This window comes from Eumetopias jubatus, unplaced genomic scaffold (assembly GCF_037043125.1).
Source record: "Eumetopias jubatus isolate StellerSeaLion01/CBP00866 unplaced genomic scaffold, mEumJub1_p1.0 scaffold_1, whole genome shotgun sequence".
NCBI lineage: Eukaryota > Metazoa > Chordata > Mammalia > Carnivora > Otariidae > Eumetopias > Eumetopias jubatus.
The window spans coordinates 110,449,211-110,474,473 of NW_028274807.1; the positions used below are offsets into that span (position 1 = coordinate 110,449,211).

The 25,263-nt window shown below is 39.5% G+C and overlaps 2 protein-coding genes across 3 annotated transcripts in view; one reads left to right on the forward strand and one right to left on the reverse strand.

Annotated features, from left to right (window-relative positions):
- The window catches only part of MED12L (mediator complex subunit 12L), a 312,204-nt gene that overhangs the window by 131,637 nt on the left and 155,304 nt on the right, over nucleotides 1-25,263 (reverse strand). The window lies entirely within an intron of this gene.
- The window catches only part of P2RY14 (purinergic receptor P2Y14), a 51,062-nt gene continuing 40,048 nt past the window's right edge, over nucleotides 14,250-25,263 (forward strand). The window contains exon 1 of one of the 2 annotated variants that reach the window (XM_028103069.2): nucleotides 14,250-14,337. The gene's annotated coding sequence lies outside the window, so the exon portion shown is untranslated. The remainder of the gene's footprint in view (nucleotides 14,338-25,263) is intronic. The other variant, XM_028103070.2, reaches the window with a different exon arrangement.

Genomic DNA, 25,263 nt, shown 5'->3' on the forward strand with positions numbered 1-25,263 from the left:
TCTGCCTTCGGCTCAGGTCATGATCCCAGGGTTCTGGGATCGAGCCCTGCGTTGCGCTCCCTGCTCAGTGGGAAGCCTGCTTCTCCCTCTCCCACTGCCACTGCTTGTGTTCCCTCTTCTCGCTGTGTCTCTCTCTAATAAATAAATAAAATCTTAAAAAAAAAAAAAGCTGAACAGGCTAAAATACACAGGATTTCATGGGGAAAACATTATAAATATTGATTATTCTTTCCTAATTGACATGCAGCAAAATTTTTAATTAAACATGATTTATCTGTAGTTTCCAAAAGTACAAAAAATCATATTAGAGTTGAAGAGGAAAAGAAACAAGTCAGTGTTAAAATTTTTAATTTATTAAAAACTCTGGGTATTCAAATGGCAACTTATATTCTGAATGTTCAGTTTCTCTTATAAAGCATGACGATGAGATAAGAAATCATATGAAATGACAACAATGGTATAACGTAGCTGTTAGAGCACAAACTCTTTTTTTCTTCTCATTTGAAAACTCAAGATATGGACTTACATTGGAAATTCCTTTATTTCAAACAGTTTCATAGGCAAACATTTTTTTTTTTTTTTTTTAAAGATTTTAGTTGTTTGACAGAGCGAGACACAGTGAGAGAGGGAACACAAGCAGGGGGAGTGGGAGAGGGAGAAGCAGGCTTCCCCGCGGAGCAGGTAGCCCGATGTGGGGCTCGATCCCAGGACCCTGGGATCATGACCTGAGCCGAAGGCAGACGCTTAACGACTGAGCCACCCAGGCGCCCCTCATAGGCAAACATTCTTAATATAAGTAAAGCAGCCAATTTCTCTTTGAATAATGTTGGAGAATACCCAGTGGTTGCAGTCTGGCCAGTCTCCACAGCATCTCTCAGAAATGAGCCCTGTGTCTGATCAAATCAGTCCAACTTAAATAGCAGGGGTCCAAAATAGTCACCAGATTTCCCAGAACTTCCAATCCTATGTCTTGGTTTAGGTGTTATAAACAAGACTTTCCAACAACACTCTGGACTTGTTTACTTATACACACATGCAGACAAACACATAGCACGTGTAACTAGAGCTAATAGACTTAGTATAATGAATGTGACTCAGGCCCTTAACCTGTGATGGTTTTCCAAAACCACATTCAGTGCTTAAGATTGTTACTACTATCCTAAACCAAAAGATCTTCAATAACATTGAAAGCACCTGTCAATTACCAACAATAAATACCTCTGTTTTTCAAAAAGACTAAACCATATCATGTGTCTTTAAATTTTTACATGTTGTTTTATGCAGCCAGAGAAATACCACCATTAAACACAATGGAAGAATGAATAAATATAAGGAAAGGTATATCAGGCTGAACATTTACATTATATAAATTTGAAATATCTAGATCAGAGCTTCTAAACCTCATCAAACCTAATATATTGTTTCTGTGAATATGATTCAACATATTTTTAGTACATGGATATAGAAGCCATAGGTGATAGATCTATGTACACATACAATTATAAACACACACACACACACACACAGGGACCTCACATTGCATGGTAGTGTGGGGCCATAAAAATAACTTGTGAAACTGAAACTGTGCAAAGCAATTTTATCAATAGAAAAAAAATCAGAATTGTTTTACAACCTTTAAAAAATGTCAAAACATTAAAAATGTTCTTATTGTTGGTTATAAATATATAGGGAAATGATAACACTAGTAAATTTAAAACATCGGAAATACTGAGAATTAAAGTGTTTTATTTCTTTGTAAAAAAAAAAAACAACTTTTAAGAGTAGCGCTTGCCCTCTCACTATGTAATTTACAATACAGAGTAAACATCTTTTTCTATGCCTTGTCACCTTCCTTTCCAGGTGTGAATGGCTTCCAACGTTTTATACCTTGAGCTTTTAAAAGTATGAATTATAGGTATCCCTGCTTTTTTGAAAGTTTCCATTACAGCACTTCACTTTTATGAAAGACCTCCATTAGTACTTATTCTTGCTTTCCAAGGGAAATCCAAAGAGGATTTTCGCTTTTATGAAAAAAAGTGAAAAGCAAAAAGAGCAGTCAGAGCTCCTTTTCCATCAAGCCATTACAGAGGCAGCAAACCCTGAGCAGTGAGCATGGTCCCACCAAGCTCCTTCCCCCAGGAATTACAGTCAGCATCTCAGCATCAAGCCATGCTGGTTCTGAACCATGTCTGTGAGCATCTGTGCTGTATCTCAATTGATTTTGTGCATCCCTTAGTAAAATGTATCCTGAAGTATAAGAAAAGCCTCAAGAGATGTTATTTTTTGAGTCTGGTAGTGCTCAAAAATTTTTCCACATAAATTAACAGTAACTGCTTCTTCACTTTACATCATTTCAACTTCTGAAAGGAACACTCTGACTTTCAGATAGCAGGGGAAAGCTGTATTTTGGAGAGTCAGTTCCTTTCTGTGAACTTTGCCAGCCTCACTTGCTCTGGGACATCTCATCCTTTACATCACAACCACTTTTTCATTGATGTCAGTAAGATCACCTGCACTAAGTTCCTCTAGCTGCATTCCAGAGGCTCAAAATTCCAAGGCAGCTATTTCTTCTAGAACTCTATTTACATTTGATTTGAATTTCCACATCCTGCATTATCACTTTTCATTTCTTTGCTGCTCTTTCATCTGTGTTGGTCATCTCTCACTGATGATTATTCATTTCTGTAGAATGTCATGAGGCTTATCTCAAGCAAACAAGGAGGCAACACAACAACACACGTTGCTGCCTGTGCATGGCCTGAGGAAGAGAGATGCAGTTACCAATCACTGACAAACTTTGAAAGAAGCGACATGATTGGCCACTGATTGTGATGCACGTGTACTATTTATAAGAGAAACTGCAGATTGCAGAACTAGTAGCCAAGTTTGTCTTTATGCAAGCACTCACAATTAATATACTGTTGTAACTACAATTTGAACAGTGTTGCTGGGAAACTGGTATTACTTAACTAAATCATGATAATTCAAGTAAGTGTATGTAAGAACTGTAAAACCAACAACTGCCTGCTCGTGTGTATACGAATGCGTGACCATAATCATAACCCTAAGGAAAAATAGAAAATCATAATAAAATATGTAATTTAATATCAAATATCATTAGTTCATTCAACACAGATGCTTGCTTGCAACTGTATATATAATTATGTGAATTCAACAGCTATAAATGTTACTTGTGACCCAAATGCCACCTACATTATTACCATTGGTGATGTGGCTTTCTAAAATATATAATTCTTGAGCAGATTCCAAAGAAAATAGAGTACTGAGACAGCATTTATACTCCTGGGTAAATGAGCAGTATATATAAAAACAAAGATGTTTATATGGAAAACAGACAAATTCTGGGCTCAGATCTTTTATGAACAGGTCTTTCACTCATGGGAAAGTTTAATGGGCTATTCCCACAAGATGCATGGAGCGAATCTTCACTATGCAAAAGACTGTCTCATACTTTGTAAGATATCAAGCATCTATGGCCCTTCCACCAAATAGTGAGATAAAAACAACTCCAAATTTGACAAAGTGTAGTACTGCCTACACTGAGAACCCTGGTCCAGGTTCCTGAAACATCAGTGCACAGAAAGAATATGTCTAAGGGTTCAGTCAATATAAAAACCCAGGCCTCTAGATACCAATAAGGCCTACATAAATTTGGAAAGGATACAGTATTAATCATAAATTAAAAGGCAATCTTTTTTATTCTCATCTCTTCATAATAAAAAAACAGTAAAAAGAGTGATTCCTATGAAGTCTGCATGCAAGCTTCATTAGAGGCCTGCTTTGAAGTTGAAGGTGTTCTCTGCAAATACTATCTGAAAGACAGCTATATATACCATTGATAACCCCAAAATAACAGGTTAAAAATAGATCACGATAGGGGGCGCCTGGGCGGCTCATGTAGTTACATATCTGACTCTTGATTTCAGCTCAGGTCATGATCTCAGGGTTGTGAGATCGAGCCCCGCACTGGGGATCCGTGCTGGATGTGGAGCCTGCTTATAAATTCTCTCTCTCCCCCTCTCTTAAAAAAAAAAAAAAAGATAAAGGATATGTAATAATGATAATCAAAGTTTATAGAGTGCTTACCCAGTCACTATCCCAAGCACTTTATATAAAATGTTTAGTCCCCACACCAAGAAGTAGATATTATCTCCGTTTTACAGGTGAGGAAACTGAGGCACACCACCTAAAGGAATATGGCTGGAAAGTGAAGGGATGGTAGCTGGTTAGGAAGCCAGGGAGTCCATGCTGCTACCTGGAAGGTAAGGAAGGCTCCTTACCCCCTTGAACTTGGTTAACAGCACCATCCACCCAGCACCTGAACTGTAAATGTGAGTGAGTCATCTTATGCACCTCTCCTTCCCTTACTCCCATGAACAACCCTACACCCAATTCTGCCCATCTACCCTCAGACATGGACAGTCAGGCCTCTGTCCCGCCAGGCCCTGCACTCGGCTTAGCTCAGACCGAGAGGGAGGCTGTGTGGTCTCAGAGACAAGCAAGGACTTGGGAATAGGGCAGACCTGGATCCCAACTGTGTGCCATGCTGAGGGAAGAAAATAAACGAACTGCAGGACTTTAAACTAATGGCCCCACTGCTGGAGGCCTTGAGTTTTCTGCTCCTTCCCAGCCTCTCGCATACCATTTTCTAGTACTTTTACCACTGAATAGTTATTTTCTAATGAAATAAAAACAGCAAACATTTCTTGGGTACTCCCAATGCACCAGGCACTGTTCTTAGTAGCTGATCTGAATCCACCCATTTCATCCCCTAGTCAAATCCCTAACGAAGCACTAGCTTTACCCCCATGTTAGAAATGAAGAGGGCCAGTAATGTTCCCAAGGTGACAGAGTTCACCAAGGCTGTTTCTGGGGTCTGGACTCTGCCAGTGTGACTCGAGAAGCTCGGGATTTAATGGTGGCTTGATACTGAAATGAAATACCTCAAGCTATTACTGATACTACTGAAAGCCTTGCTAATTATTATGTTACTAAATGCAATTAACAGAAATAAACTACATCAACACTGCAAATAAGGCTGGGCTTTAAGTTGAGAAGTTCTCTCAACCAAAGCCTCAATAATTTCTCTAATAAACATGAAAGATAATACTATTAAGAGAACATTAAGGGAAGCCATCAACTACGCATATTTGATCATTTCATTCTCTTATAATTAAGATGAGTATATAACTCATCTTAATGTCAAAACCTGGAAACTTTTGACAGTGAAAGGGTCACTTTCACATGTGGCACAACAGTGTGGGCAAATCAGGACATATGGCTCCCACGCTCATGACACATAGGAAAACTCATGTCTATATTAGGATTGTGCTACTAGTTGAACAAGCAGCTTAGGACAAAGAGAAAGAACTCAAGGAATCCAGCCATCTCATCCACAAGAAGCCCCACTGTGAAGCTTCTTCCACCCAGTTTACTTAACACAAACTGAACCCCTGGATGCTGAATTTGAAACTATTCAACAAAAAACCTCTAATGGATGCTTCCTGGGAGTGTGGGTGGTGGTTTCTAGGTTAGTATTCTTTGCTAACAGTTTTGTGTAATACCACAAGAAAGAACCCAGCCCATTTTGCTTCCTGAAAGAACACATTATCTAATTCTAGTCTAAATTCTTTCTATCCTCCACAGCAAAACCACCATGGAGCTTTCCTAGCACTATCAGCTACTAAGAACAAAATTTATGATTGGTAGGATTTCAACAGATTGTAGAGATGGATGCTGCCTTCACCCTTCTGAGGCACAGGCTTCCATGAAGACAATAAACAAACAGGCTGGGCAGGAAGCAGAGCCACAAGAGGGCCCAGATGTGGGCTAACTTCCACAGCAGGAGTAGCTAAATTCCACCTGCAGGAAGTCTGTGATACTCCTGCAGAAAGGCTAAAGGCCCACCCTGTTCAAACCGAAAATAGGTTCCGAGTTAGCCTTCCGGTCATGATTAAGTCACACCACCGTAACCACACGTCCTCATTCAACCGGCCTCATGATCCTTGAGGATGATAAAGCAGCAGCAAGAACGAAACAGAAATTTGCCCTCACTGATTCTTTCTTCTGATTATGCCACCTGGTTCATACAAAACAGCCTAAAGAATCACTGCTGCGCTCAAATTATTAACTAAGGAAATAAGCAGCTCTCTATAGCATTAATTGCCTAAAACCACAAAGAATCTCTCAGTCTGGCTGCCAAGGAAATTAAATCACCAGGGATAACCACACAGCCCTCACACAATCCTCAAGTGGAAGCAAGTGTGCTTAGCTAACATCAGCATGCTGGATAGAGAAGACTGATGCCACATAATTTCAGGTGTGGCCTTCTCTGGGTGAAAAATGGAAAAAAGAAACTGCATGTGATCGCCCACAATACTTCCTCTGACTTCAGTTAACCTCAGTCAAATTCTCTGAAGACTGCCCACAAAACCTTCCCCTAAACTGGCTAGGACGAGCACCTTCCACACCTACCACAGCATGAACAAGCGGCATCTGTTTACCAGAACTCTGGGAAAGTTTACCTAATAGAAATGAAGTAATTCTCGACATTCTTAAGCCTCATTCCCGCACAATGATTCCACTTTCAGTGATATCTCAAGGCTCATTTTCTTAACTTGTTCTAACAATTTCCTGAAGAGCTGAGCAGGTAGAACACTAAATAAAATACACAGTCTTATAAATCCTCTCAATTACCTGACCTAGGATGAATCAATAAGCATATCAGGGGTTCAGTAACCTACAAAAAAGGAGCTCAAAATGGGCAGATACAAGCAATTACACAATGCCTCTGGGACACTATTATTTATAAATATTCACAGTCCTTGTTTATAGATTATATCATCTCACTTATTTTTACCTACAGGATCAGAGCATCCTGTAGGGGATATTCTCTGCCTTCCCATATCATAGTAACATAAATGCAATCAACATACACTTCCGAGTGCCAATTACAGTAGGGGGCACTGGGGATACCAAAACAAACCAACGACAGCCAGTACCCATTCTAGCCTGACTGGTTATAAAAACACAGACCACCTGGGATGAATACTAATACCACCAAGGTATCAGGAACACTTCCAGAGACACTGACAGTTGAGGCAAGTCTTTGGGAGTAGTATGATGATTATGAGAAATGGTGCTCTGCAGAGGTGCAGAGATCAAAAGGAAAATGTTCTCTTCTGCTTCCCCATTGTCTTTCCTAGAAACTATACAGAGAAGAGGAAATATGCACACTAAAGTTTTTGTTAACAGTTAAAGTTCTCAATTCTTTGCTAATAACATCAACTGAAATTCATTCCTCTTGATTCTTAAGGTTAAACACAATCTAATACTAGCAACACAGAAAATCTGTTTGAGCACTTCAACTAATTGGGATAAGGTATTCAACACATGACTCAACATTAGTGCCTACCCCAAAGTGAGGTTTTGTACAATGTCTACAAAATATGTAAATATTGTGTATATCAATGCATGTTATAAACTCACTTCTGTCATCTTACCAGAAGGTGGACATATTGTACCAAAAATTTGTTTCTCCACTGTAATTTTCAAAGATAAATACACAAGTACCAATGAATTCCTGTGCCTGTCACTCATTTTGAGGGGTTAAAAAAATAAAAGCATTGTTTTAAAATAAAGCTAAGTATGTTTTAATAGCATAATTCCTATCACTCCACTACTCTCAATCAATGCACGGGTCTTGGCATGATTTAATACTTCACAGAGAGAAACACAAAAAGGTATGCCTGTACTCACGTTTTTGTTTTTGTTTTTTAAGATTTTATTTATTTGACAGAGAGAGTGAGAGAGCACAAGCAGGGGAAGCAGCAGAGGGAGAGGGAGAAGCAGGCTCCCCAGCCGAGCAGGGAGCCCCATGCAGGGCTCCATCCCAGGACCCTGGGATCATGACCTGAGCCGAAGGCAGATGTTTAACCATCTAAGTACAGGCGCCCCTGTACTCAGGTTTCCTGACAGATTATACTTTTTAAAACACATTATCAACTATTTTACTACAAAGCACAAAATAATTCAGGGCATCCTCAATTAGAAACTCCTCAGCAGAACAGTTAGGGTCCTCCACATTATGCTCCACACCACCTTGGCTGACTTTCCAACCATTCGTAGTTTTTTTAATCCCAGATTGAATTTCACCCCATTCTGTAAATAAAAGAGCCATTTAGTAAGAACCAAAGATCATCTCCTTCACAGACTCTTTTAGAGAGCCACTTCCAAACTCACCTCCTTTAAATATCTCTGTAAATTCATATAATGCTCATATTGGGCCTTGTACTAAAAATCCTCTGTCATTCTTATCTCACTATATTCCTCAATGTCCATTAGAATCCTACATGTAGTCACACCCCCCCAAACCCACACACAATCATAAATCACTTACCAGCAAAAACTTTTAACTTTTTTCTTTAATGATGTAAACCCAGTAAATGGCTGCTATGGTTAAAATAAATTCACTGAAAATGTTCCTAACTATCTAAAGGCCCATCGATAGGGACTGATTAAGTAAGTTGTGGAATACTACAGAACCATGAAAAAAGAGTAAAGAATTTCTATACCAGGCTACCAGGAATAAGTTCCCAAGACAGCAAGTCAAGAAAAAGCAAAGTACACTAGTGTGTCTTTCCACCCAATGACGCAAATCAGGAAAATCTGAGATGAAGCAATAGCAATAAAGTCATTTTTGTACTACTTAAAAGATTTTGGGGTAAGGAACAAAATAGGACAATTATAGAACCAAGAAGTAAGAAAGTCAGCTTTTAAGGACAGTTTACAACAGGCTGGATGGAAACCGACTGGAAACAATAACAGACATATTTGGGGATTACGTGTGTTAAACCCGCTCTATTTGTAGTACAAATACACAAGGGATGTTTATATATAACCAGTCTCAGCACTGACAAGTCGGAATCCAGCCTGGAAGCAGTGCTGAAGAAAGGAATGTATGTATGCCTGTGAGCACATGGGGTGGGTGGGGGTGGCCGTCATCTCTGGGATATATTTGGAAGGTTCTGAGAAAAAGATTAGTCAGGATGAAGTCCTACAGTACTTTAATCTTAGGGTTCCACAAAAGAAAATGGGAAGGAATTGCAGGAACATAGAATTATGTAGCATAAACCAAAATAGCACAGAAGATAACATTATTTTATCTTTTATTTTATTACAAATTTGAGACCGCACGTGCACGTGTATACACACACACACACACACACACACACACAGGAATGGTGAAGGGGCAGAGGAAGAGAGAGAATCTCAAGCAGACTCCATGCTGAGTTCAGAGCCTGTCATGGGGCTCGATCCCATGATCCTGAGATCATGACCTCAGCCAAAACCAAAAGTTGGACGCTCAACTGACTGAGCCACCGAAGCATCCCTCATTTCTTTTTTTGATAGTAAATCCTGAAAGCAGGGAACACGACCTCTACCTATTTATTTACTATTATTAATATGATTATTTTACTATTAATTTTATATTGAGTCTGGTATCTAGTGTTGAGTAAAGCTTAGGTGTGTTGCTAAACATAACAAAATATTTCATTTTAAAAATACATGAAGATCTGATCAATAGTTGGTCAGGATAAAATGATTTTGCAAACATTAATAAGACATTTATTTCCAAATGCAAGACAGAAAAATATGTACAAGATAATCTTCACATTAAAAAAAAAAAGATAATCTTCATATTTAAGCATATCCACAAAACGCCCAGCATATACCTCAAAGAAATACAAAATGGTGACAGGGCCAATTTGCAATCCTGCATTGAAATGTATCTGAGTCACCCACAAATATGCCTGTGATTCCATAAGCTCCACACACTGGGACAGCTGAAGCCAGTGTTCAAAACATGGGTGACACAGTGAGGGTTATAAAAAAAAAAGGAAGACTCCACTCCTAAGACTTTTCTGCTAAGAAGTGGGAGTAATGGCAGACAGTATAAAAACAGATTTACTCGTTCATTTGAATCCAGTGGGGGAAAAAAACTGATGAGAGAGTTGATCTAAAATATAAAACTAAAGGCCTCAGGAAAAGTCAAACATCATTGTTTTTGTTGCATAAGTGCCTTTGAATCCTCTTCCTTCCTCCTTGGGTTTCACCTAATCTTTGGCTGCTCTAGTCTTACTCTCTCACTAGGTGTCTGAATTCTCTCGTAATTACCACCACCTTACTGGTACTCTGATCATTAAATTTCTGTTCTCAAGCCACATGTCTGCATGGGTGTCCAAAGCTAGAGCAGCAACTGATGAGGTGCCCTGGCATCTGGAGTGAGCTAAACAGACAAAAAGGGCTGGGAGGTAGGGCATCTGCCCAGAAGATGAAAATTCCTCCAAATGTTATAAAATCAGAAGCTCCAAAACAGGAAGGCAGGGATGCTCACACATGGCCACGTTTCACAATTACCTGAACACATCTGGAAATATAGATTTCCTGGGGCACCTGGGCAGCTCAGTTGGTTAAGCGTCCGACTCTTGGTTTCGGCTCAGATCATGATTTCAGGGTCATTGGACGGAACCCCACATAGTGTTGGGCTCCCCAGTGAGCAGGGGGTCTGCCTGAGATTCTCTCTCCCTCTAAGCACACCTCCCCCAACCCCATTAAAAAAAAAAAAAAGATTCCTGAGCCAAAAACACAAGGATTCAGATTAGGTTCCTTTGAAGCAGGGTCTTGGAATTTGCATTTTTGAAGCTCCCCAGGTGATGTTGATGGCCAGTCAGGTCTATAAATAAGGATTTCAGAAGAGTCAGAACTGCTCAGAGTTCTTAGGGAAGCAGAGGGCAGAGAGGACCATCCAGAGGCCTAGGGGGAAGAGGTAGCAGCTCCAGGTGTCTCCTTTCAAAGTCTCTCAAGCAGGGAAAGATGAATCACAAGACCTGGCCTAACTGCCCTGTCAGTAAGGTCCTATGGTCAAAAACTCTAAGAAGGCAGATTATCTACCTTGAGGCATGCAGTCTTAAGAACACAAGATGAACAGATAATTCACCAAGTTCTTCTGGGAGACTTACACGTTCATCTTCCGCCAATTCCAAAGCAAATACAGCCTTCACCTCTGCCTCTACCACTTGCCCTGGCCCCTGCCATCCTTACTACAATGCACCACTTCATCTGCCCACCATCACTCTCTGTACATTCCTCATCTCACACTAAAATTCTGTGTGCATACCATCGGCAGGTTCTGATGAGAAAATACACTTTTCCTGTGTTCCCAGCATATAATGTCCCAGTGTACCCGACTCTCAGATGCTTCACAGATTAACAAATCCGTACTCAGTATTCATTTGGTTCTAGGAAACACCTACAGGACTGCAGAAGGAAATCCTAAACTCTGGCTCTAAAGGCCTGCTCCAAAGTCCAGTCCCGTCACCCCCTAGCTTGGACAACTTAAGTTTTCGGAGGCTGTATTTTCTCATCTGTGAAAAGGCATAATTATCCCTCAAATGATTCATTTGTGAATTGGCTGTAAAACAGTCTACTACAAAGAAAGTGCTTCCTAGTTGAGTGTGTATATCTGGGTTCTGATCCAATCTTTGGCAATGAGTATACCTTGAGTCCACAGCTTGCCATCTTTGCCCTGCCACCTGCCAATATCATTACGAACAGATGCCCCAGACTGGCTTCCTGCAAGCCAAATACGGTGCATAGTCAGGTTTTGCTTGGGCCCACCAGACATTAGGCTTATATTAATCTGGAAAACTCTTTGATTTAGATAAGGGCATGCAAAATCAGGAGAGACATGAAAGTACAGTCAAGAGCACAGACTCCAAGAGCTACTCTGCCAGCCTCCAAATCCCAGCTCTAAAAAGTCTGGGCCTAACTTAACTCTGTGCCTCAGTTTCCTCTATCTAGAGATAGATATCCTCTATCTATTAAGAAAAAAGGTGGCGGGGGGGAGAGTAGCTCACGGAGTTGTGAGAACTCAGTGACTTTAAACACATCAAGTGTTCAAAACAGTGCACACAATCAACAAATAAGTTTCTGATTACACTGGCTCATCCATTGGACCCTGACAAGCTTTGGCCAAGTGGCAGCTGAGCCCTTGGGTGGGCCATGAGCTCTCTACAATTCCTTAATCCTTGGGAGTCTCAGATAGGATCTGCCTCACTTCTCTAGACTACCAACCATCACATGACCACTCATATAGGGCTATCTCTTTGGCCTTGGACTTAGCAAGACCTGGTACCAGGAGGAAAACAAGCAGCTCCAATTTAACTTAATTTCCTCCCAGTCACACTCAGTAACAGGTATGTAGAGCACTCCACGGTGAATGCAAGAAGCACAGGAGAGCATGGGGACAATTAATGGGTGCTTCTGAGACCATGAGAATAAACAGTGCCTCCAGCATAAATCAAGGAAGTCTTGAGAGCCGCAGCTAAGAGACTGTGAATGCCAAATCATCCATTTAATCAGCATGTTTACATCTGAAGGACTCTGTAGTGTGCCCGGTAATAACCAGGCTCTGAAGGCTAGTCCTTACCTACATGTATTTCCCTACCACATCACCCTGCAGCCGAAGCCAACAAGCCTGGAGACTGCGTGCACACAGGTGTTCTGAGCCCCATCGGTCTGGGCAGCAGCAAGGACCACGTGGGCCCTGGGGAGCAAGGAAAAATGGATCCCTCACATAGACCAAAGCCAGAAACCTAAAACCATCCATGGGTCCCTTGGGGCCTCTGCTCGGAGTATTAAGGATCAATAGTGACTATTAAGTTTGTGAGTGAGGCACAAAATAAGAAAATGTGCTTCACGAAGGAAGAGACTTGGGTCTGACAGGGTCACAGCTCCATCTCCAGGATCTAGAACACTGCCCACCACATAGTAGGTACACAGAAAGTATCTACAACAGCACCTGGTTTATCATAAGCACATAAATAAGTACAAACAATTACTGTAACTGCTCATGTATATGTTTTTAAATCAAACCGAACTTCAGGAGTTAAACCATGAGCCCGTAATTTGGCAATGGGACAACCTGAGTGAACACACCTGAAATGTAGGAGCCCTTATATTGGGTCTTCATGCTTTGAGTATCTTGGTGTCCCCTCATTTCTTCCTTATCACACTATAATGGACATGATAACTTTAGGTTTTTGTGTCTATTACCAGTTGTGTATGTGCAGAGCGCGTGGTTTTCTTTCTTTCTTAATCTGGTTCTGAGTCACACACTTTGACACGGCCTTGGTAGCCCAATTCTGATGTTTCCAAATCTAACTGCACACCCTTACTCCCTAGGAGAGATACTGGAACACTCTTCAGGACACGACAAACTATACTATATAACGTCAACTAAATAAAAATAGGAAGCAGCTCCCGCCTCTTGCTTTATTTTTTTTTAATTTTATTTATTTATTTGAGACAGAGAGAATGAGAGAGAGCACATGAGAGGGGGGAGGGTCAGAGAGAGAAGCAGACTTTCTGCCGAGCAGGGAGCCCAATGCGGGACTCGATCTGGGGACTCCAGGATCATGACCTGAGCCGAAGGCAGTCGCTTAACCAACTGAGCCACCCAGGCGCCCCCCCGGCCTCTTGCTTTTAAAACAGTAACATAAGCAGCATAAACTAAGCAAACGGTGAACAAATGATGAGTTTAACGGAAGTACTACTCACAACCTATTTGTCAGTAATACTCAAATATGGAAAAGTTAATGTGGAAAAAAAGGGACAATAGCAGCACCACTTATCTAACAGATGTGGCCGCTGATGTCAAAATGCTTATTTACTCAAATGCTAGTTCTGCACTTCCAGGCAGCCCCAATTCCCACCCAATTTGTGAACAGTGCATTACCCTGGGCGGCCACTGACTGTTTCCTCCTGGAAGGGGCTTTCAGACAGAACCACGTTTTGCCTGCCTCACTTACCCCCTGTCCATTCTCCACCTTGTACCTTCAAAAGTTGATGCGGAGTTTACAAGTTTACAAAGAAAACTTCTTTAGATTGTTGCCTGGCTGTTCATTTGCCAAATGATGTGGTGATGTTGAAAAAAGTAGAAAATTTCAAGGCGGAGGGGTAGGGGGGAAGCCAAGCTTTTTTTGGACCACTGAAGGAAAAGAAGTAGCTAGCACAGAGGCCAGCCTGAAACCCAGAGAGATCCAAACATCGTTTCCATTTCCCAGCCTTGAGTAAGCTCTGACAGACCAACTGAGCAGTGACAGGAGACCAATTATTCTGTGGTTTCTGTCAAGTTCCTGATTTTCATCTGTTCTTGAAGACGAGCAGGAACTCTTAACAGTCTTAATCTGGAGTGTACACTGAGACATTCTGAAAGGAATGCTGTTTAACTCACAGACACGGGCCAACAGGCAGGTAAGGAGACAGCTTTACCGTGAGAGCATGTGAGCATGTGTGAATGGTGTAGGAGAACAGAAAGGATCTGTGAGCTGGGCAGCAACAGTGCCTGGCAACACTGGATGATACCCATTCTCAGTAAGTCACTTTTTGTTTGAGAACTATAATTGATTGCTATGGGATTATATTTGCTCACACTCAGTTTGGGATCCAAATCTGAAATTTTATCATTGATGACTACTTAGGATTTCCAATTGTGGCTATAATTCCAATTATATCTGTGAAGAAGAGATATCAAAGAAAATGCCAAAAAGGTGTTTCTCCAGGACAAACATTGCATAAGTTTGTGTGTACCGAAACTGCCTCTAAAAACTATAAAATCAATTATTACAATACTTATAAATTAGTGTGAATGCGTTTGTTTACAGTTGCACGTGTGCTTAGATATACAGTTATTACATATATACATATATGTACAAGCTTTTATCTTTGTTGTTATTGGGATAACTTAACCCTCATAATAACCTAGTAAGATATTTATTTGCCTTGAAAGAGAATTATAAGCTGCAAAAACATCTCTCCTATGCATAGCAAAAATTTTAGTTAATATGCTACTTATTATGGTCTATGACTAATCAGCTAAATTATTTCAAATACTTTAAACATTATGAATTTCAAATTACACACAGGAGAATTAACACAGATCCAAACTGTAAGCATATTCAACCAATCTCATGCAATTCACCTAGTCCAGAAATATATTTTTAAGAAAGTACACCTAATGCTATGGAGAAAATGAATCAAAAAAAAAAATCACACTTGGGGGGTGGGCGCACCTGGGTGGCACAGCCGGTTAAGCATCCAATTCTTGATTTTGGCTCTGGTCATGATCTCAGGATCTTAAGATCGAGCCCCACATCAGGCTCCATGGAGCCTGCTTAAGATTCTCTCTCATCCTCTCCCGCTGCCCCTCCCCACCTCTTAAAAAAAAAACAAACAAAAACCACACTGGTAAAAAAATAAATTCCCCCCATACACATTGTACTTTACATATTCATCTTGTTAAAACAGACTTGAAACAAAGTTTTCAGCACTAAAGAAAACATGTATCACTGATAAGTTAAAAAAATACGTAATGTACTCACCATAAATACCAAATATATTTTTATGAATTTTGAGCAAATTTTATTACTTCAATAAAATCTATTATAAATACACATATAATAGTATGCACACACATACACAACTGGTAATAGACACAAAACTCAAAAGTTATCATGTCCATTATTATAGTGTGGTAAGGAAGAAAAGAGGGGACACCAAGATACTCAAAGCATGAAGACCCAATAAGGGGAAGTAGACAAGGTATGGAGAAAGAATTACTATTTGCTGAAATGTTATATTGCCCCTTTCCCACTTAAGGAAGCAGGTAGAGAGGATGTAACTATCCTGACCAACGCCACCCAGCTGATCTCACCATGAGCCTGAGCCCTCTGAGCAGATGGAAGGCACTTGAACTCTATTCATGGCAGGTCCTGAGGCCACAGAGTTTCAATCAATCCAATCTTACCACTGCCACACCTGCTCCCTCCCCTTCACCCTCCCCCACCAAATCATCCATCAGCAGGTCCTAAAAGCCTCTTCAACTACTTTCATCCTCAATCATATATTTGTAGAATAGTATTTATAATTCTCTGGCTATAAGAATGTTCCATCCAGTATCAGGCACATATATTAGGGGGCAAGTTATACTTGAAACATAAATTACAATTATGCCTGACATCTTTAAACAGAATACAACTTGCGGGGAAGAGGCAGCTATAGAAAAAAAGTTTCTCAAAGTCGGGAGAATTGGGGGGAGGGAGAAGGGGACCACTTTAAAATAGCTAATGGGTACACTAGACAGCAAGGTACTAAGTAACTACCCTCTACGAGGTCAGGCCACCAAGCTCCCTGAGTCCCATTCCCTGACGTAAAATTCCCAGCTGATGCTGCTTATCTGGGGGTCCCTACTTTGAGAGGCACCGATCTATAGCTGAACCCCACATTCATATTTGCCTTACTAATAACACTGTCTACAGTCTAAGCCATTTAATAATAGGACAAAATAATGAATAAATGCTTAACAAGCAAAACCACCATATTATTGCCACAAAGTTATGCATGCCATTATTCTTGACCAGAAAAATTTAAAAAGGAAGGGAGGGAAGGAAAAAACAGGGTCAAGGTATTTCCCATTAGATCAAAGATGCTTCTGGAGTCAACTGCTGGACAAAGGAATACTGTTGCCTCTAAAGTGAATTTGAGTGTCGAGGTTTCCTAAGCCTCTGTCTCTATGATAAGAATCCAGAAGTCACCTTTATTTCATTTGGTTTCAGCATTGCCTTGAAAGTTAGGTTGGTATCAAGTGAGCTGTCTCAACTTCCCAGCATGAACACTCTCTGGAGTACCAAGAACACATCAGTCCAGAGATAAGAGGTTGAAGCCAACACAAGCTTATTCTGCCATCCTCCTTATGGGTACCCTCACTTGCAGAAGGCTTCGAATAGAGGACTATTGGACAATAAGAATTTCTTTCAAATGAAAATTATATCATCAGCATAAGAGTGCCAAGCCTTTTTAGGCAGAGCAGTGGTTCATAAAGTGTAGTCCCCAGACAAGATGCACTAACATCACCAGTGAACTTGTTAGACCCGCAAATTTTTGACCCCAGAACTACTGAATTATGAAACTTTGGGAGTGGAGGTTGGCAATCTGTGTTTTAACAAACCCTCTAGGTGATTTGCTGCACATTCAACTTTGAATTCCACTGGGTAAAATGACCATACATCCTGGGACAGGGTTGGGCATAATTTTAAATATTACCACACCCCTACTTCCTATTTCAGAAGGGTCCTGGTTTGGACATTAAATTATATGGTCAGCCTTACATTTCAGATTAAATACTACAAAGGGGAATCATTGGTCGGGCTCTATTTACTACTTGGGATTTCAAATTAGCTTCAAATCTGCTGCTACATTCTAGTACTAAACCCACAGCGTCCCTGAATGCTGAAAAATGCATTGCCTCATAAAAGTCAAGGGGACAAAGCTAGAGAAACCAATTTCAGTAGAGGTATCCTACCTTTACAAAAAAATTACCCACTAACACGATATAAAATGTGAAGCTTCCTGAGTAGTGTATGGGATCAAGTCTCCTCCATCGTATCTTTAAAATCCTTTTAACTAAATATTCTGGCTCCTCTCCAGGGAGTTTTCTTCTCCCAACTAGCATGCTCAAAAAGTACAAGCCTATTAGGTAATTTACTAGCCTTATTTTTATAGTAATAACTTAGCTATATTAATTCCCAGAAAAACCAAGTTTACCACCAAGCTTCCCACTCCACTGTTCTTTTAAAGGCAAAGTAAAATGTTGGTCATATGCTTTTGGATCTGATCACTTTTTGATTCCTTTGAAATCCTTTGTCTTCACACAGCCTAAATTAAATTGCTCTTTTTTTATTCAACTCTGAAGTCTTCCATCTGTTGTTTCTGAAAAGCATCAAAGGCCTCAGACACCATGTTCTGACCCTTCATCTCTCAGATGAGAAAATAATCATACAGGGGTGGTGGCTTCTACTCAATTACATAACATCTGTTGTTAAAGTCAAGATCTCAAAGAGAAAAATATCAGCTATTTGGCTGCTCAGGCTTGACCCAAAGGAGATTGTGTACTTTGGTGTGGTCACTTGGACAAAGAATCTGATTCTCAATTTTCCAGGATGACACACACTTATTTTTATCATGTCACTGGACTATAGTGACAATTCACACCAAGCAGACTCACAACATGTCAAGGTTTCTCTTATTGTGGGAGAGATACCTGGCCAGAAAGCAGGACTCAACCACTGCTTACAGGATCTTCCCAGTGAGTTCAGCCCTAAGGTCAATGGTTGGTAGGTAAGTTCACCAAAGGCTTCATCTAAGGAATGTTTCCATCCTGCTGCAGAGGGTAAATGAAATCTTCTCACTCTAGACAAATTTCAGTCATTCATTCATTCAGTAAACAATGATTCCAAACCATGTGCCCCCCATGATACTAGCTGCTAGGGGTAACTCTGCAGGCAGCAGACTCCCTGACCTCCTGAGGCTTACATTCTAATAGGCACAAGGACAAGCCTTGACACCTTCAATTCTGTCTCTGAAGAAATGATACTTATTCAGTTAGGACAACAATCTTTGCGCATACTTTAATGTAATAAACATATTTTGATTTTCTTTATAGAGATTTGAAAGGGACCTAATCTCATCAGAAGCCAAACAACATTTATGAACTTGATCTGAATCCCTGACCTAACCTTGTTTCTAGAAGCTGATAGCCCTACGTGTACTGATGAAAAAACAAGATATGGAAAACAATACAAAATTCCGTTAAATATCCTAGGAGTCGGCCGTAACATTTAATATTCTCTTTTTCCTGGCCCTGAAACTGCCTACCCGTGTTTCTGCACAAGGATCTCACTGCCTCTTTCCGACTCCAAATATCTCTGCACACACCATTTTTATAGAAGTGAAAAAAGGAAGAGAAAGGAATATGTTCTGAGATGAAAAGAAAACCTAAAATGTAAGATTAGCTGTCTTGTTATCACTGAATCTATGAAGAGTCTGAACACAGTAGCAGGCCCTTTTACCATGCCACTGAGACAGGTAGTTGGTTAACAACAACAAAAAAGGGGAAGAATCATTTTCAGAAAAGGAGATTTCCCCTTAAATACCTCATTTTAACTTAAAATACTTAATGTACACTTACTGCCTGATCTTTTGGGGTTGTGGCAAGACTTTTTTTTTTTCTGAGTATGGGTCTAATTTTCCTTCATAAACCATAACATTAGCAAACTGCCAGTCATATCCAGTTTCTTAGTTTATTTCAAGTAGTATGAGAATTTTTAAATACTTGAGAAGCCATGTGAAAAAAAAAAACACAAAATAAAAAACCCAGACCTAGATAATTTCTTTTTTTACATGTCTTTTCAGATTTTGTTCTGCAAATATTTCATTTTACACAGCTAGAGCCACATAAGTATTTTTCTTTTTTTTAATGTTCCATCATATAACACAAACACAAAATTCTTGCATAACACTAAGAATTCTGCAAAGTTATTATCCTTAACAGCTCCCTAATATCCTTGTTCCAAACAGGCCTATTATTTACCTAAATAATCCACTAATTCGGTGTTTCCACTGTTTTGCTATGATAAATAATGTTCTGATGAATTCAAACCTTGCTCCACACTTTGGGTTTTTGTTTTTAGTAGTATCTTCCTAAACTAGAATCACAGGGTCAACAGCAGTAAATAAGGGTCTCAATTCACCTTACTGAACTGCCTTCCATAAAAACTGCACATGGGGCTAATGGTTACACATCCAACTCTTGATTTCAGTTCAGGTCAGGATCTCAGGGTCATGGGATCAGGCCCTCTGTCAGGCTCCACGCTTGGCGGGCAGTCTGCTTCTCTCTCTCTCTCTCTCTCTCTCTCTCAAATAAATAATTTTTTTTTTAACTGCACAATTTACAGTTTCACTAGTTGAGAGTGATGGTCTCACTGCATCTTTATCAGCACTGAGGTTTTTGCGTTTCATGGTTGGTATTAGGTCTTTGCTAGTTTGATTGGTTTACACACATGGCATATTGTTGGGGTTTTAATATATCTCCGAGGAAAGGTAAAGTCAAATATGACTACAGTTCATCATGTCCTTATTTCTATGAATTTCTTGTTCAGTGCATATGGATGGAGAGATGGGAGGTATGCAGAGATCAGCGATGATGCTTTCTCATGGTCTCATTTATCCAGCTGATATACTTGCAGACTCGGGTACAGATACCTGGGTCATTGGATTGGTCATAACGGAAAGTTCCCTAAAATGCCAGGCCTTGCAAAGGTACCTTTGCACAGGTCCCCGAGTCACCTTTGCAGGCAATGGTCTTGGAGTTGGGGATGCCAGAATACAGCATGGACTTTCCCAGCAGGTCCTTGTAAACCCTCTTACAGGGCTCCTGCGAGGAGATAAGCCTGATACCCATGCACATGAGCTACGATGAAAAGGTCTCTCTGGAGGGTCTGTTGTGATCTCAACTCCAGACTCAGTTGGGAGCCAAGCAATAGACCTACATTCTTAAGCCTTCAAAAGACTGGAGTCTGTCTTAACCTAGCAAGGAAATAACACAGTGAAGTTTGTTCAGTGGATGGATGGCAGTAAGGAGGATCATAACAAACTAAGTATACCATGGAAACAACATTCTGCCTTACTAGTTTTTATCTAAAGCCACTCCTACCCTGCCTAAGAAAAGGTGCACGCCGTGCTTTCACTAAGGGAGACAGCCAGTCTTCAAAACTACAAAGCCAAGGAATATAGCATAATAATAAATAGCAATGAGCAGCATTCTGGAATCAAACTATATGGTTTCAAAACTTAACTCCACACCACTTACTCTGGTAACAACTTGATAAAGTTATTCAATGCCTCTGTGACTCATTTCCCTCATGGATCATGGAAATTAATTTTCATAAAGTACCCAAACAAGGACTATCATGACATCAGAGTACAATCAATGTTTACTGATGTCATCACCATCATCATCTTATTTCTCAGTAACATAGTACACTGGTTTGATGACTACAAGAAAGTGGAAGTCAAAGGGACATATTCGAACGCTAGCTTGCCACATAACCTCTGCTTGCTCAGTTTTACTTTTCTGTGAAAAACAGTTAAAATACCTAAGAAGAACTATTGTAGTTAATACCTGATATATAGTTGACAATCAAAAACTACAGCCACTCATATATATAAAAACCTACAACATACACAAATGTAGCAAATCTGCATTCTAGCCGATGTCCTCTCTTACACATCTATCAAACCTCCATCCAAAGAACCTTAACCAGCATTTGATTGTCGACTCAACATTTCACTTGGGGCAGTGGAAGAAAAGCTACCTTCCCTCAGGAAATAATTCCAGAGAAGATACCCACTTCACATGTAGACTATAATCTGGGAAAAATGATGTGCTACACTGTGGAGTTAAAATAGGAGCTCAGAAAAAGGAAAGAGCACTGTACTGAAGCAGCCAGCGGACTGGAGAAACAAAATTAGGTCGAGTCTTGAAAAAGGAAAATGACACCAATAGAGGGGTGGGAAAGGATATACTGAGTAGGGAAACAACTTCAATTAATATGTTTACTGACCCCTAAATATGTCTTCCTTTATTCTTGTCTTGATCCCCTGACCAGAGATCTTGATCCTATTTGTAATTATTTTCTCTCCAATGACCAATCTCTACCTTTGTCAATTTCCATCTTCAAAACACAACATAAACCATCTCTTGCCCACAAAGCCTTTCCTGTTTGACCTTTTTCTGAGAGCTCCTGGGGTGCATACTCCCTGCCATCTTTCCAATACTCTACACCATTTACACATATTTTACAGTATGCGTTCAACAGCCTTACCGCTCTAAGTGCAAGTTTTACACCTTCAACTTTTCCCCCCACTTAATTTAGGTTGAAGTGTAAACTACATAGGATAAAATAGAAAGCAGATTTGAAACATAAATTCAATGAGTTTTGACACTAAGTAAACACCACCCCAATTATTATATTTCCATCGCAAAAGTTCCCTTTTTTTCCTTTCCACTCACAGGTGTCCACTTTCCCCATTTCTTTCACTAGAACATAGTTTTTACCTGTAGTAGAATTGTATTTAAATAGAATCACACATTACATACCCCTTTTTGTGTCTGACTTCTTTTGCTCAATTTCACATTTTGAGATTACTGAGATCATACTGTTGGCATATTATCATTCCTCTTGATCACTAAGTGGTATTGTAGAAGTATACCACAATTTCCTTACTCATTTTAATCTTTTGATGAACATTTGGGTCATTCCGAATTTTTGCCCGTTATAAATAGAGTTGCTATGAACATTCTAATAAGTCTTTTTAGGGACATATGCTTTCATTTCTCTTAACTAAACAGCTAAGGAATTAAATTACTACCTCATTAGCTGTACGCTAACTTGATTACAAGTTACCAAACTGCTTTCCAAAGCAGATTTTCTATTTTCCCCTCCAACTAAAAATTATGGAAGTACTAATTGTTCCATTTCCTTGTAAATGGTTAGTATTGTCAGTTTTCTTGGTATCTGTTTTTGTTGTTGTTGTGGGAGTTCTGGGTTTTTTTTTTTTTTTTTTTGCCATTCTAATTGATGTGAAGTAGTATCTCATCATTTTCAATTTGCATTTCCCTGATGACTCGCAATGCTGAACATCTTTTCACGTGTTGCCTGGTCAAATATCTTCTTTTGTGAATTGTTTCTTCAAGACTTTTGGCCATTTTTTTAAGTTATGAAAATTCTTTAAATAGTCTGAGTCCTTTAACAGAAGTATGTATTGTGAATTTTTCCTCCCAATCTGTGGCTTACCTTTCATTTTCTTAATGGTATCTAATGAAAAATGGAAGTTTTAAATTTTGATAAGGTACAATTTATTAACCTTCTATTTTATAGTTAGTGTATTTTGTATCCTAATAAATCATTGGCTATCCAAGATTGTGAGATGGCATATTGTTTTCCTCTAGAAGCTGTAGGGTTTCAGTTTTACATTTAGATATATAATCCATCTTGAATTACTTCTTTGAGTCCTTATTTCATCTGGTAATAGATCTCTACAAAGAGGAAGTGATCTAAAAACATTGCTGACTCATTTATAAATACCCCCAGAGGTTAAGGGAAATGTATTTTGAAAGTTTTTGAAAGCTGAAACTGTTATAAAGGCCTATGCTTAGCCTCAGGGACATCCTGGATAGAAAACCTACGAATAGGAATTGTGACCCAATAGAGCAACATAGAATATCCATTTGAAAGTGATGGTCTGGCCCTGCCTTATGATAAGCTTTTGACTAGGGCAGGGATAATCCAAAATTTCCATTTCTTTATGAATAGCAGTTTAACCCAGCACAGAAAACAGAGAACAGTTTGCTTACGGTATTTTCTCCCTCTTTGAATATACATTAGAACAATTACCATGTCATTACTATAGACTGAATTCTCTTTAATGAATCAGGCTCCATAAAACCAGTCAAGTGATTCCCAGCAGCTCTGTCAAAAACTGACTTTAAAAGGCGTAATAAATGTCAAAAATATTACTCTCAGGGGACATATTTTCTATAGCCTAAAACATACACATTATTTTGTAAAGTTCAGATGACTTTTAAAAACATTTTACTATTTCTTCTAGAAAACATGTCAACTCAAAACATAAAGGAATTATTTCTGCTCTTCAGATAAAGACTATTACCTAATGCAACTTAAAATAAAGCACTTCAAGCTATTGCCTTGAGACTTTACTAAGAAAACAAAAGATTAAGAAGAGTTCTTTTCCATTTATCAGGGCTTGGAGAAATTAACAAATTAACTAGGATCACAGAGCATTTTGTAAGTACTTAGCATTGCAGTCAAGAAAACAATCTACATGCAAAGAAATGAAGAGACTACTCTGAAGAGCTATATTATGGCAGCTGCTTCCTTGGTAATATGAGCGCAAACATGCTCACTGTTTAGCAAGTCTCATTTTTTATCACCTGCCTTAGCGCTGAAGTTTCCACACTACAACTGAGGAACTGCCACAGGAAAACTCGGTGCATCTACACAAGAGCCGAGGCACTCATTTATAGGTTGCACATCCTCTTATTTTTAATGACTGCCCAAGCTTGGCAAGCTAACATTGCTTAGAAAACTATCAACAATAGTTGCTTAGAATTTAGGGTGAAACAGAAAAAAAGAAACCACGTAAACCTGGTTATTGTTTCTTTTTGAACAGAAAAGGAGTTTTCATGTCTAGCTACTTGCATGTGGTGAAGTTATGCATTTAAATTCTTTCTCATCAAGTATTTCAATTATCGCCTTTCCCTTAATAGCACTCCATTACTTTTGTGCCTTCCTAAATGTAGAATTCATTCCACAGCCGAAGGTCAGAAAGAATAAAAGCAGCAAAAACAAACAAACACCCTCCCAGTAAGGAATAGTGTCTTAAGCCATATATTCCATGAAGTGTTTAGTTAATGGTTCCAATAACAGTCAAAATAAACTTTTCATTTAAAGAATGTAAGGAACTCTAACATTCAGGGAGACCACACTCTAGAATGAGTTGCCCAGACCATATTTAATTAGAAAAGTTCTCTAGTACTTTACAGCACTGATATAATTCACTTATGCTGGCTATGAAGTAAATCTTAATTTTCCCTAAAATCCATTTTAAATCACATTGAGAGCACCACATGAGAGACTGCACTGCCTTTGAGCCAGGAGGGAATTTATAGAAGTTAGAGAACCCTGAGGCACTTGAGGACTGAGCACACCACTTCCCCCCTCGGAGGAGACAGCTTTTCGTTCAGATTGTCTATAGAATTTTCTTCCTTCTCACTCTTGACTTTCTTCTTAACAAGCAGCCAGTTCTCCCTGCATACATGCTTCATGTTTCCCCTGTGCTAAGCCACCAAGTCCCAAAGCTTTTCTCCCAGGGCTGGCGTTCCTTTACACTGATTTGTTTGGATCACTTACTCATGCACTCCTTCATTTACTTAACATCTTCAAAGTGCTAGAACCTAAGAAAATATGCAAAGAAAATAACATGCTGCACCCTCCCCCACCCCCATCTCATACAGCTAAGCTAATGTGAAAGTCAAAAAATATAACGACCCAGAAAAGGATTCTATTATTATACAACTGTATTTGTGCAAATATGATTTTAATAATGTCTAAAATCTAGGCAAACCATGTTTAATGTTAAGTTCATTCACTCAACAACAAACTGCTTTCCATTTGGGCTGGTAATGTGAATATGAGCCTAAAAGTTACTTCTGTTTGTGATTCTGGACACAATCACAAATTTGTTTGTATTTTAACTTTGGTA